This window comes from Sminthopsis crassicaudata, chromosome 2, assembly GCF_048593235.1.
Source record: "Sminthopsis crassicaudata isolate SCR6 chromosome 2, ASM4859323v1, whole genome shotgun sequence".
NCBI classification, from domain to species: Eukaryota; Metazoa; Chordata; class Mammalia; order Dasyuromorphia; family Dasyuridae; genus Sminthopsis; species Sminthopsis crassicaudata.
In genome coordinates, this window is record NC_133618.1 from 418,725,293 (window position 1) to 418,738,301 (window position 13,009).

Consider the following 13,009-nt stretch of genomic DNA (forward strand, 5'->3'; position numbering starts at 1 on the left):
CTCAAATGGATGACAAATAGCACAGAACATAAACAACTCTTGTCCCCTCCTTACCACCCCATTTCTCAGAATAGAGAAAATCAGAGGCAAGCAAAATCACCCTCTTCCACAGTTCTCCTCCCCCCACCCCAGCCATTGTATTCTTACTGAACATACCAAATAGGAGTTGCCAAAAAGTCCAGTATAAAGTTAACAGAAATGAGACAATGGTTAAATTTAGCCAATTTTAAAACTTCAACAGCCAATCAAAAGAGATTACCTTACTCATATGTTAGGGGTGCAGGGATTCTGTACTGGACAAATTGAGCATGGTCATAACAGGTCCAGAAAAGCTTCATAAATTCATAAAAGATACACATCTCTCTGTGTGCACATAAAATTACATATATATATATATATATATATATATCCTGTATGTGTATACATATATGTTTGTATGTACATATATATGCATATATGTATAATTTACATGCTTTTTCTGTCATTAAATTTCAGTTCTTTAAAGGCAGGAACTGTTTTTTGATTTTCTTAAGGTACTACAAGCCCTAACACAGAGTTTGAGCACATAGCAAGCATTTAATAAATATTTGCTGACTGACTCATTTTGTCTTAGAAAAGAAATCATCATTGTATTGTGTAAAAGACCATCATACCAGAAATCATGTTTGTTTTCTTAGTGTCTTCTCTTGTTCTTTATATTTTGATATAAACATGAAATTAATCAGTACTGTGGGTTGTTTTTGAGGGCCTTCCATGTTTCTGATACAGTTTGAATCTATATGTAGATATTCCCCTTTGCCCTCTAGACCAGAAAACATGACCTTAATGACAGTAAATACATTATAAATTGATTATCAGCAATAATTGCTCCATTTCTCTATTTTCTTAACTTACCTTCATTCATTGTCTCTTTTATCATTTGGTTTTTCAAAAGCAGGACAACTACAATGTTTCCCTTATGTAGGGAATTTAAAAACATTGAATTAATATTGTGTACCTTTCTGTTTTAGTAATATTGATGAATAGAATTTTGTCTGTTGATGAATCTATAAACTGGGATTCATGATAAATATGTCCCAATTGATTCAAAAGTCATATGAGAGAAATAAAAACCTCAAATCTTCTTCCAAGTATGTCTCTCAGTTCTATGTGATTACTAGCATATACAAATCTCTATTGGAATATGTTAATAGAAAGCAAAGAAAAAAGAAAGACATTCAGCTGTTGTCATTACTTGGTTATTTTTCATGAATAATGTACAATACATGATTATCCAGAATTATGAAAATTTCAAAAAAATTCATCACATGAGAAGTAGAAGCAATTGAAAGCTAACTAGTTGTCTATGGCAATCTGAAAATAAGTTAAGCCTATCAAACAATGAGCACAGCAGCTTTCCTTGAAAGACTGCCACCAAAACTTTTGTCTCCTGTCCATGAGTTTTAAAAAGAAAACTAGAAATACCGGGTTTATTCATTTTTCCCTATCACAACTATTTTGTCCTTACATATGTTTTCTTTGTGATTGTGATTATGCTACTTCTCTGTGTGATAATGTAAGAAAAAGAGTTCAAGGGTAGATGTCCTTCAGATAATTCAAAATACATGTTTTCCTTACAAAAATTCAGTTCCAAATGAATAACCTGCATTTAGTATAGAGTGACATTTAATTTAGATGTTCTGTAGTATAGATTATTGGTTCCAGAGGGTTATACCTTAGCCAGTAATGAGTGCAAAAGTGACATATGACTGATGTTATTGTTTGCAAATTATTATACTGCCAGTGAAAGTAACTATTAAGGACAATCAAATACATCCCAGAGGTATAGTGAAATCATTACTTTCTGTGGATATCTTGTGATTTATCCAAAAGCCCTTGCATTATGGAGCACCAGGGAATTCAAGAGACAGCCCACCATAATCTGTGAGGTCATGCCCTCATAGATTAAATGGAATGATGAGTTTCTGTTGTGACAGTAAGTCTGTCCTGAAGACACAGCATTGGCGGTACAGGTTAGGTTGATGAGATTAGAGCTATGAATGGATTTCCATAGTATATGAAATGTTGGCAAAGGATTTGCTTTCTCAAATGAGATGTTGACCTCCTGAAGACTAATTTGAAATTGGAAATATTTGTATTCTGTCAAGTACTAAAAAAGGCACAAATCTTATTAATAAATCCAACTTTCCAATTTTTTGAAGAGAAATTTTGCTCATGTTACATTTACATCAACTGAGTTCTTTTGAGGAACATAAAGCACTAAAATAATTTACTGTATTAACTGCCACTTTACCTTGTTTCCTAGAGATGACAGATGATAATAGATAGATAGATAGACAGACAGAGAGAACAGAACATTCATAAAGTATATGTTATTTGGCAGACAGTGTGCTACATGCTGGGGTTCCAAATGCAAGAAATCAAGATAGTCCTTGCTCTTAAGGTGCCAGCATTCTAATAGAAAAAGACAATATATTAGGGGAAGTTGGAAAGTGGGCACGAAAGGCTCTAAGTATACTTAAATATTATGAAGATAGGTGTGAATATTAGACTTTTTAGTCATTTCTTGGTAAACACTTCTGGATCTTAGCAGTGGGGTATCAAATTTTAACAATATGAATTATCAAATAACTGAGGGCTTTATTATTATTATTATTATTATTATTATTATTATTATTATTCTAAATACCCTAATTCTTTTTGCCATTATGTCACTATAAGGATTCCTGGCATATTTACATTTTCAGTTTTCCAAAAGAATGTTTCATTGTTCTCTATTCCACCACAGTGCTGAGCTTGTGTTTAAATGTTTTGCTTTGTGCATTCAAGCTGTCAGACTGAAGAAATACCAATAAGTGTGTTAGGTTTAGATAATCGAAAATTCCCTTTACTCAGCTTCTTAGTCTATATTTATCTGTCTGGCTGTGAAATCTATTCCAAGAGTATTCATCTACCACCCAAATCTATTCACCAAGCATCAAGACTCATCAGTGAGATGGAATAATGCCATTTAATTAGTCTTTGATATACAGCTTAATTAGGTCTTAATAAGGGGTAGTGCATCCTAAAATCAATTATCTTGCTCTTTTTAATAAGAGCAACTAATTAGTAGGAAAAGCACCACAGTTCTTCTTTTATCCTGCAGCTTTCCATGGTGCTAAGAAGAAGGTTATGATGAAAAAAAATCCTTGAAAATATCTGGAGGAAATTTCCTCTGACACCTAAAAAGGTCTATATGAAACAAGTAGCAGTAGGCTTAGAAACATTTTCCAGAAAATGTGGTGTGGTTCTGAATTATAATTCAGAATCCTTTTTTAAAAATAGTGATGTGGTATCAAGATGAGAGAAAATAATAGTGATCCTTTTGGTGGTCCTCCTTTTATCATATTTATATATATGTTTATATAACACATATATGGGAATATATATACATATATATGAACACAGGTTTTGTATACTCATTCTTTATAGCATTGGCTGGCTACACAAGTCAAAGAAAATACTATGTTCATATAATCAGTAATATCATATACAAAGCACTGAGGAAAACACAAAAATAAGTGAGATCTTATATCTGCCTACAAATAGTCTACATTCTAGCAAATAAATTACCTATTTTACTTTTCTAGGATTTGATTATTGAGGAGCAGTCCACTTTATAGAATCTGTAACATGATATGATTGATTTTCTTTTTCTTCCCAGCAGAGTACATCTTCAGTATGCATAAAAGTACCAAAGAACCTAGATTGTCTGATAATGATTTTCAAAAGTATGACTCATATCAGTTATTCACCAAACTCCATTGCTCTGAGAAGTTGGCCATGATTTTATAGAACCAAGTCTGAGGAGAGCTGTTGTAATTATGCCCTGCTGCTAATGAAAGGAAGAAGACACATATTAGCTGCGCAGTTGTGTGAGATTCATTTTAACTCAAGCTTGCTCAAGGATGCATGAGGAAACTGGAAACCACTTTCAGCATGCTTCTCTCTCCTCTGGGAAAGTTATCCACCTCAACAGGCAAAAAGCGTCTGTGCAGTTCCTTAAGAGAGTTGGCTAATCACAGCTCTTTTGCTGCTAACAGCATCTTGGAAGCACATTTTCCATGAACACAGTAACATATGATGAATCACTTTGAAGTGCCTATAATTGACCTCAAGAAGGTAAAAATCATGGACTCTTGATCTGTCCTACAATGACATGTGTAATTTGTTATTTAATTTTAAGAAAAAAAGGTAATTCAGGGCAGCTAGGTGGCTCAATAGATAGAGCACCAGCCCTGCAGTCAGGAAGACCTAAGGTCAAATCTGGCCTCAAACACTTAACACTTCCTAGCTGGGTGACCCTGGGCAAGTCACTTAACCCCAATTGCCTCAGCAAAAAAAAAAAAAAAAAAAAAAAAAGGCAATTCAATGATGTTGTCCTCAGTGATGATGATGATTCCCCTTAAACCAGGAAAAAGAAACATATAGATAAACTCCCATCATGGACACCATGGGGACAAAAGCACTGATCTTTGATGCTTCTCTGAAGAATATGCAATTAAATGATCAAATAATCAATACTTAGTTAAGCACTTACCATATATGAAGTATTTTATTAGATCTTACAGATATAAAAATAATAATGAAACAGTTCCTGTCCAAAGGCAGCTTACATTTTATTGAGAGACAGTCTGTGTGTATTCATACCCATGTGGAAGATATGTTCAAAATATATAAGTTAAACAACCAAATAGATTGATATTTTAATGCTCAGAAAGCAGGAAATATCATAATCAAATAGCAATTATGTAACTAGGTTTTTTTGTTTGTTTGTTTTTTCCCTGAGGCTGGGGTTAAGTGACTTGCCCAGGGTCACACAGCTAGGAAGTGTTAAGTGTCTGAGACCAAATTTGAACTCGGGTCCTCCTGAATTCAAGGCTGGTGCTCTATCCACTGCGCCACCTACCTGCCCCCTATGTGACTAAGTTCTGCAACAGATTGGCTTAATTCTCCATTGCCCCAAAAATCTTTAGGGAATACCTATTTTCCAGTTGGATCTTATTTGGTTTTTCCTGAATGATTCAGAAGCTTAAAAAGCCCCAAATGGGGCATGTCAATGAAAGAAGAATATTTTTATTTGGATATGTCATTTCCTCAGAAAAAAATGAAGAAAGACACATTAATACTCAGAAACTCCTCTTCGCTGGACCTGATTTAGTCCTGTCTTCTAGTAATTTAAACCCAGTAATACAATGAAGACAATCAGAGACTATTCAACAGTTAAAACTGTTAAAGATTTATTTAGCCAAAGCAAGGGAAAGAATGTTTAAAACAGTTTGACTCAGTTGAGTAAAGTTCCCCTGACTCTGAGTTGCCCATTATTTGTTCATCAGCAAAGCATCAGAGAGCTCCTGTATTTCCTCACAGATGTTTTTATACTAGTCAACAAGGAAGTAATGTCAACAGCTTGAGACTTAAGTCCCCTGCAAAATTGCTTCTCAAAGATGGTTTAAATTCTTTTAAAGAAAAAAAAAAAGTGAGCCTAATTTACATAGGGCTAGTGAGATAGGATAATAATATGGAGAACAGAAGCTAATGTTATTTTTGGTCATTATTGACAGATCTTTTTTTTTTTTTTTTTTTTTTTTTTTGTATAGCTTCCTTTAGCATTTAACAGTACATTTATTTTCTTCTGCCTGCCCATGATAGCCATTGATTACAACATATCACTACTATTTTTAAAAAATCTAACATACCATTTTGCCTCTTTGTTTTTGCCCTCTAGTGTGTTAGTCATGCTTCTTTGAGGGAGGAAAGAATTGTTCTAAAAGGCCAATCCCCCTCAAGGGGCCTGGTAAATGGTTGCATTCCTTTGATAGCTAATCCTGATTCAAATGCTGATCCCAATAGTTCAATTCTTGGCTTAACATCCTTGAGAGCTGTGCTGCCGAAGTGAAAAAGCAATGGTTCTACTGTGAAACAACTACTTCTGAGGTGCCATAGAATAGGGTAACAGATGTCTGGGCCCCATTTAACATAAACAGAGGAGCTTTTAATTTTTTTTCAGAGGGGGATGGTTGCTGAAAGATCTGGGGAAACACTTTTACATCTTTATGAGAGAAAGTTTCAATTGAATATAGAATATACAGATGCCAGAAGGAGCTATGAATCTCACCTAAATATGATCAAAGAATTTAGGGAATATTTTTTCTGTATTTTCAAAATTAGGAAATTCAGAGAACTAGGCTAAAAATGATCAACATACTGATATACTCTCTGTTTTATTTAGATGCCATTATTGAAAGTTATGTTGTTTCAATGACCCAATGTTCCTAGACCTACTTCTCAATCAGTTTTAGGGGAAGCTGACAATTGCAGTTTGCATCTATTTGCAGTACCTGGAAATTATCAAGGACTTTCCACCTTCTGAATTTTGCCCTATTAATCAAGGTCAAAGTCCAAAGGAGGAAATATCTTTGTAATACTATCCATCCTATTAATCCAGTCTATAAATATGTTCAATATGCATCAATAATGACTGATTAAAATGAAAATGAAGAAACTAGAGCAAATGTTTTTTTTTTCATTTCTTTGTTTTTTTTTTTAATAAAGCTTTTTATTTTCAAAATACATAAACATGGATAATTTTCAACATTCATCCTTATAAAACCTTGAGTTCTAATTTTTCCCTTCCCCCCTCCTCTAGATATCGAGTGATCCAATATATGTTAAACATATGCAATTCTAGAGAAAATCTTGATATTTTTGCCTTCTGGGAATTAATTTTGCCTATACCACTTTGCCTACACATTGAAGCTCTGTGATTCCTTGAAGGCTCAATCTAGACGATTCTTTTTCCATGATACTCTCCATGATAGCCCTAAGCTAGAAGCATTCTAAGACACTTCAGTAAGAAATAAATAGGTTAATTTGGAAATAAACAGAGAAAAAGATATTAAAATTAAGGAGGATTGGAAAAGACCATATTTAAAGCTGTTCCTACATGGTAGAATATGTTGGAATTTGCCTTTTGCTGAGAAGAGTTTTTGAGAACTCTGAAATAATCTTGACACCATGATAATGATGAGATATATATTTGGAGTACCTAAATCAAATTAGGTAATTGAGGTCTAGTGGCAGGTTTGGGGTTCAGGGAATCAAATGGAACTCCCCTGCAACCCCTCAGGACTCTGTGCAAGGACAGGGAGTTAAATGAGGTCTAGTAGCAGCACAAGAGTCCCATGTAAAGGAATTTACAGATGCAAAAACCTAGATTGATAAAAGAGGTTTATTATGAGGTTTGGAAGAAAGGTTCATGTAACGTGCTCTCCTGGCAGTTACAATTACTAGTCTGTCCTAGACCCACCAGAGTACCTTTGACCACTGTCCTCTGCAGTGTGAGCTCTACCCGGCTCGCCTCCTCTGAGGCCTTCTAAGGTCTCTGGCCACAATCTCTTGAATCTATAGCTTAATAACCGGTAGCGCACTCAAGAACAGCCACGTGTAATCTTAAAAGCCTTTATTATACCTACTCACATAATGCCCTAACTGATGCCCTGACTTGTTGGTTCCCGAGTGAACACCTGGTCAGAAGACCCATGTGTTCACTACCAAAACCCTTACCTCTTTTGGCTATCCATCTTGGCTTGGCCACCCAGGCTGGGAAGCCAGGGTGAACAGCACGAGGTTAAAGAGGGCGGTTGCTGCCTGCAGTGGGCTTACATAGGGCCTGTGAGGTCACACACACAGCCAATCAGCGAGAGAGTCACCCATTACGAAACTATCTCAATATGGCCAGGATCCCGCCCAAGGGCAGTCCTAATATCCACAGAAATTACTTCTGGGCCACTCAATCTCCCGATGCACTGTGTCCGCCCATTTAAAGGGCCCTTACAGGTTCAAGTCTAGTTAGTAAAAGGTGAAGGTAGAGATAAAAGGGCATCGTATTCCAGTGGGCAGAGATCCTTGGCACACCAGGTGTAAGACTTCCATGTTTGGAACCTCTGCAAAGAGAGAGGAGTCCAGCGTGGCTCTTTTTATACTGAGAGATTTAGTTAAAGGGACCCGTGGGTGGAGTCCCAAATTGGTTCTAATCCGATGGGGCTGGGAGAGCCTAAGTTGGCTCAGATCAGATGGTGGCTGGAACAAGCCTGGATCTTCTACTGGAATTCAAAAGGATGCTTTTGACCAGGATTTGTGAATCAAAGGTCATAACTTCCTGAATTGATACTGCATTAGCTAGGAGGGGTTGGGAATCAGAAAGGAACAAATCAATCTGAAAAGACTAGTTTCTTGAAAGGACTAGTTTCTTAATGAAGTTCAATGAGACTGTAAAATAGAACTTTAGGTACTTTTCCTTTGAAAATTCCTTTTCACAAGATGGTGGCATGGAGGCAGACAGCTGCTTGAGCTCTGCATTTTCTCTCAGGATTTACTTCATGACAAGTCTCGGAATTAATGCTTGACTGGAAAAGAAACCCACAAATAATCACCAACAGAAGACATCCTTGAAATTCGCCAGAAAAGGTCTGTTTTTGCTTGGGGGAGGGGACGAACAGACTGGGCACAGACTGAGGGCAAGCAGCCAGTGCAAGGCATGCAGCTCACACAATGCAGACCCGAGGGCGAAGGTGTGCAATCTCTTCCACGAAACGACCTTTAACCCAGTGTGGATATTCCATTTTGGCAGCAAGCCAGGATCAGCAAAGAAGGTATAAACATTGGAGGTAAAGAATAAAAACCCAGAAAGTTAGAGTCTCTCAGGACTCCCCCCAACCCCCACCCAGAGTGACTCAGTGAATTCTTAGAGCCAAGAGTAACTTACCCAGCAAAAATGAGCATTGTTTTCCAGGGAAGAAGATAGACATTTAATGAAATAAATGAATTTCATCTATTCTTGATGAAAAAAAACAGGTCTACACAAAATGTTTGATCTTCAAATACAGAACTCAAGAGATTTCTAAAAAGGTAAAAAGAAATCTTGAGAACTATATTTCTTCCATAAAGATATGTAAAGAACACATGTATAATTTGTCCTAGAAACTAGAGGTGGAAAGGAAATTATATCATAAAAAATGGTAAAGTGGTGATACTACATCTCATGAAAAGGCAAAGGCAACCTATTATATCTGAGAGAAAGAAGGAAAGGGGATGAACATAGTATGTATCAATAGACATATTCAAATTATGGTGAAACTTCTTCCACTTCATTGAAAAGTGGGAGGGAAGGAGTAAGCTAAGGGGAAGGGAATACAGAAATTGTAAGGAAAAGAGGTAAAATAGGGGGAGGAACTTTAAGGTGGGGGAGGGATACTAAAAAGGGAAGGCTGTGAAAAACAAGTGGTGCTCACAAGTTTAATATTGGGTAGGGGGGTAAGAGGGAAGGAAAGAAGAAAAGCATAAGCAGGGGTTAACTGGATGGCAAGCAATATAGAATTAGTCATTTTAACCATAAATGTGAATGGGGTAAACTCCTCATAAAGAGGAAGCAGTTAGCAGACTAGATTAAAAGCCAGAATCCCACTATCTGTTGTTTATAGGAAACACACCTGAAACAGGGTGATACTTCAGAATAAAAGTAAAAGGATGGAGCAAAATCTACTATGCTTCAGGTAAAGCCAAAAAAAGCTTGGGTAGCCATCCTCATCTCAGATCAAGCAAAAACAAAAACTGATCTAATTAAAAGAGATAAGGAAGGGCATTATATCCTGCTAAAGGGTAGCATAGGTAATGAAGCAGTATCAATATTAACCATATACTCACCAAGTGGTGCAGCATCTAAATTCTTAAAAGAGAAATTAAGAGAGCTGCAAAAAGAAATAGACAGCAAAACTATAATAGTGGGAGATCCCAACCTTGCACTCTCAGAATTAGATAAATCAAACCACAAAATAAATAAGAAAAAAGTCAAAGATGTAAATAGAATACTAGAAAAGTTTGATTTGATAGATCTTTGGTGAAAGATAAATGGAGATAGAAAGGAGTACACTTTCTTCTCAGCAGTTCATGGAACCTATACAAAAAACTGATCATATACTAGGACATAAAAACTCAAAATCAAATGCAGTAAGAAAGAAATAGTAAATGCATCCTTTTCAGACTACAATGCAATGAAAATTACATTTAATAAAAAGCCAGGGGAAAATAGACCAAAAAATAATTGGAAACTAAATAATCTTATACTAAAGAATGATTGGGTAAAACAGCAAATCATAGACATAATTAATAACTTCACCCAAGAAAATGACAATAATGAGACATCATACCAAAATGTGTGGGATAGGCCAAAGTAGTAATAAGGGGAAGTTTTATATCTCTAGAGGCTTACTTGAATAAAATAGAGAAAGAGAAAATCAATGAATTGGGCTTACAACTAAAAATGCTAAAAAAGGAACAAATTAAAAACCCCCAGACAAGCACAAAACTTGAAATTCTAAAAATAAAGGGTGAGACTAATAAAATTGAAAGTAATAAAACTATTGAATTAATTAATAAAACTAAGAGTTGGTTCTATGAAAAAAACCAACAAAATAGACAAACCTTTAGTAAATCTGATTTAAAAAAAGGAAAGAGGAAAAGCAAATTGTTAGTCTTAAAAATGAAAAGGGAGAACTCACCACTAATGAAGAGGAAATTAGAACAATAGGTAGGAGCTACTTTGCTCAACTTTATGCCAATAAATTCGATAACTTAAATGAAATGGAAGAATACCTTCAAAAATATAGCCTGCCCAGATTAAGAGAGGAAGAAGTAAATAGTCTAAATAGTCCCATTTCAGAAAAAGAAATAGAACAAGCTATTAACCAACTCCCTAAGAAAAAATCCCCAGGACCAGATGGATTTACATGTGAATTCTACCAAACATTTAAAGAACAACTAACTCCAAGGCTATATAAACCATTTGAAAATATAGGGATTGAAGGAATCCTACCAAATTCCTTTTATGACACAGACATGGTACTGATACCTAAACCAGATAGGCTGAAAACAGAGAAAGAAAATTATAGACTAATCTCCCTAATGAATATTGATGCTAAAATCTTAAATAAAATATTAGCAAAAAGACTTCAGAAAATCATCCCCAGGATAATACACTATGACCAAGTGGGATTTATACCAGGAATGCAGGGCTGGTTCAATATTAGGAAAACTATTAACATAATCAACTATATCAATAACCAAATTAAGAAAAAGGATGTGATCATCTCAATAGATGCAGAAAAAGCATTTAATAAAACCCAACATCCATTCCTACTAAAAACGCTTGAGAGTATAGGAATAAATGGACTATTCCTTAAAATAATAAGGAGCATATATTTAAAACCGTCAGTGAACATCATATGTATTGGTGATAAACTGGAACCTTTCCCAGTAAGATCAGGAGTGAAACAAGGTTGCCCACTATCACCATTACTATTCAATATTGTACTAGAAATGTTAGCCTCGTCAATAAGAGCTGAGAAAGAGATTCAAGGAATTAGAGTAGGTAATGAGAAAATCAAACTATCACTCTTTTCAGATGACATGATGGTATACTTAGAGAACCCCAAAGACTCTGCTAAAAAGCTATTAGAAATAATTTAGAACTTTAGCAAAGTTGCAGGATACAAAATAAATCCACATAAATCCTCAGGATTTTTATACATTACCAACACAATCCAACAGCAAGAGATACAAAGAGAAATTCCATTCAAAACAACTGTGGAGAGGATAAAATATTTGGGAATATATCTACTAAAAGAAAGTCAGGAATTATATGAGCAAAATTACAAAACACTTGCCACAAAAATAAAGTCAGTTTTAAATAACTGGAATGACATTAAGTGCTCTTGGATAGGGCAAGCGAATATAATCAAGATGACAATACTCCCTACACTAATCTATTTATTTAGTGCTATACCAATCAGACTCCCAAGAAACTATTTTAATGACCTAGAAAAAATAACAACAAAATTCATATGGAAGAACAAAAGATCTAGAATTTCAAGGGAAGTAATGAAAAAAAAATCAAATGAAGGTGGCCTAGCTGTACCTGATCTAGAACTATATTATAAAGCAGCAGTCACCAAAACCATTTGGTATTGGCTAAGAAATAGACTAGTTCATCAGTGGAATAGGTTAGGTTCACAGGGCAAGATAGTGCATAAAAATAGCAATCTAGTGTTTGACAAACCCAAAGATCCCAACTTTGGGGATAAGAATTCATTATTTGACTGGGAAAACTGGAAATTAGTATGGCAGAAACGAGGCATGGACCCACACTTAACACCACATACTAAGATAAGATCAAAATGGGTCCATGATTTAGGCATAAAGAACAAGATCATAAATAAACTAGAGGAACATGGGATGGATTACCTCTCAGATTTGTGGAGGAGGAACGAATTTGTTACCAAAGGAGAACTAGAGATTATTATTGATCACAAAATAGAAAATTTTGATTACATCAAATTAAAAAGCTTTTGTACAAACAAAACTAATGCAAACAAGATTAGAAGGGAAGTAACAAAGTGGGAAAACATTTTCACAGTTAAAGGTTCTGATAAAGGCCTCATCTCCAAAATATACAGAGAATTGACTGTAATTTATAAGAAATCAAGCCATTCTCCAAGTGATAAATGGTCCAAGGATATGAACAGACAATTTGCAGTTGATGAAATTGAAACTATTTCCATTCATATGAAAGAGTGTTCCAAATCACTATTGATCAGAGAAATGCAAATTAAGACAACTCTGAGATACCACTACATACCTGTCAGATTGGCTAAGATGAGAGGAACAAATAATGATGAATGTTGGAGGGGATGTGGGAAAACTGGGACACTGATGCATTGTTGGTGGAGTTGTGAAAGAATCCAACCATTCTGGAGAGCAATCAGGAACTATGCCCCCAAAGTTATCAAACTGTGCATACCCTTTGATCCAGCAGTGCTACTACTGGGCTTAAATCCCAAGGAAATACTAAAGAAGGGAAAGGGACTTGTATGTGCCAAAATGTTTGTGGCAGCCCTTTTTGTATTGGCTAGAA